Here is a 2,811-nt window from a genome sequence, read left to right as displayed (position 1 = left end):
ATTCTCCCTGGTCTGAAACAGGATTGCGTAAAAAAAAACAAAATTTAAAAGGGGGGGGGGTATACCCAGATTACATATACTCCATCTCCACCAAAAAAATTAATAAATAAGGGGGGGAAAGGTTCAGATTACATATAGTCCATCTCTACCATATTCCTAGCATGGATCTTTCCATGACTGTTTGCCATAGCAGGATGGAAAACATTTAACTTGTAGCAGAAGCATGATCGTTCTTTTACCTTTAGGTATCTGCATTTTACCTTATTACCTTACCCATTTTGGTTCATCATGTGATGGTCAAGTCCATTTAGCTGTACACAGACTGTCCACCCCTTAACGTGATAGCTTAGCCAAGAGTCCCTATATCAGCTATTTAAGGGACGATCCCCCCCCCCCTAATTCTTGAGGGAGGTGAGTTTGTTACACACAAGTTTTGATTTTCAACATGAAAGTAGCAGCTGTAGCAAGGAGAGATTTGAAAGCAGAATCTTTGACACTATGTTTTGTGTTTTATCCAACATTTATCTTCAACTTCAAGAAACATTTTGAAACCATGTAATGCTTTTAACAGAGTTCTACTTGGTATGCCGTGGAGGCGCAATGGCCCAGTGGTTAGGGCAGCGGACTCGCGGTCATAGGATCGCGGTTTCGATTCCCAGACCGGGCGTTGTGAGTGTTTATTGAGCGAAAACACTTAAAAGCTCCACGAGGCTCCGGCAGGGGATGGTGGCGAACCCTGCTGTACTCTTCCACCACAACTTTCTCTAACTCTATCTTCCTGTTTCTGTTGTGCCTGTATTTCAAAGGGCCAGCCTTGTCACACTCTGTGTCACGCTGAATATCCTCGAGAACTACGTTAAGGGTACACGTGTCTGTGGAGTGCTCAGCCACTTGCACGTTAATTTCACGAGCAGGCTGTTCCGTTGATCGGATCAACTGGAACCCTCGACGTCGTAAGCGACGGAGTGCCGACGAACGAACTTGGTATGCCAGTTGATGTATTCCACTTTAGCATCGTAGGTAAACGTTGAGGTGTGGTCAATCTTAACTTACCTTTGTATTTTCTTAATGATTATTCATCCTGAATCCTATTAATCTGAAGACATTATATTATCAGAGCTTAAACCACGCTGCATTCATTCAACTACTTTCACTTAAAACTCACTAAAGGATGTATTCAAAACAATGTTAGACAATACCGTGCATGCCAAACTCTTCAATAGTTCCATCCTACATAAGCTTTTATACAGAAGATGTGGGCTACTATGAAGCGGATATCATCATCATCATCATCGTTTAACGTCTTTCTTCCATTCTGGCATGGGTTGGACGTTTCAACTGGAGTCTAGGGAGCCAGGAGGCTGCCCCAGGCTCCAGATTAATCTGGTAGTATTTCTACAGCTGGATGCCCTTCCTAATGCCAACCACTCCGAGAGTGTAGTGGGTGCTTTTTATGTGCTACTGGCACAAGGGCCGGAGGGGGCTGGCAACGACCATGATCGGTTGGTGCTTTTAAAGTGTCCCTGGCATGGAAGGCAGTCAATGCGGCGCTGGCATCGGCCACATTCGGATTGTGCTTTTTATGTGCCACCAGCACGGGGATCAAAACCACAATTTCCATTTGATTTTGATGTATTTGACTCAATAGGTCTCCTCAAGCATGGCATGTTTAGATTCATTCTGCTATTTTCCCTAGATTCATTCTGCTACAATAATAGCAAAAAGAAGCAATGTAATTTTTTTACTATCTAGTACTGATGAAAAAATTGCTAAAAAATTATAACGGTAGAAATCTGTATGGTCGTGAGCTGGCAGAAACGTTAGCACGCCGGGTGAAATGCTTTGCGGTATTTCGTCTGCCGTTACGTTCTGAGTTCCAATTCCACCGACGTCGACTTTGCCTTTCATCCTTTCGGGGTCGATAAATTAAGTACCAGTTACGCACTGGTGTCGATGTAATCGACTTAATCCCTTTGTCTGTCCTTGTTTGTCCCCTCTATGTTTAGCCCTTTGTGGGCAATAAAGAAATAAGAAATCTGTATGGTCGTATGCTCCTGACGAGAGTGGTTTATTTCAAATTGATGTAATGTTTGCATTGATTGATTAAATGGAGCCACATGAAACAACTGCAATGCACTGATACCTGGACACCCGTTCTTACTTATTTGCTTTATATATATATATATATATCGTTTGTAGAGGCAACATATCTAGTGTTGGGACACTGATAATGTACACAACTAGATTCACTGAAAGAGTTGGTTAATAAACAAAGACAGCACAGGGCAAAAGGACTGTTTAGTCTTATGGAGGACAAGACAATCTCTCTCTAAAACCTAGTACATTCTGTAAAGGGGTTAGGTATTAAAAAGGCCATCCAGTCATAGAAGACAGGTTGAAAATAGAATGTACAAGCAAGACATGGTCTCTGACATGTTTTGGAGGGTAGTAATTCTAAATACCGTAAATCCTCGAGTATAGTCCACCCTTGAGTATAATATGCAGGGGATTTTTATGGGGCTGTACCTCTGAGAAACCTAAACCTTGTGTATAATACGCACCCCTTCTCTAACTTGAGTGAAGACGGTCTATATAACGTCCTTGGTTTGTAATCGTATATACGGTAACGTCCTTTATTATTATTGTATATATAACATAATGCAAACGTGTAGCTTTTTTGTGCACTTTGTTTGCAGAAAATAAAGAAATAAGAGTAATAACGTCAGTGAAAAATAAATATTAAGTAAATTGCCTTTACATATTTATCACTTAGAAAATTTTGCTTAGAAAATATTTTTTCATTTTTAACCT

The sequence above is a fragment of the Octopus bimaculoides genome, chromosome 22 (genome assembly GCF_001194135.2).
Source record: "Octopus bimaculoides isolate UCB-OBI-ISO-001 chromosome 22, ASM119413v2, whole genome shotgun sequence".
Classification (NCBI taxonomy): Eukaryota; Metazoa; Mollusca; class Cephalopoda; order Octopoda; family Octopodidae; genus Octopus; species Octopus bimaculoides.
Note: the sequence above shows the minus strand (reverse complement) of the source record.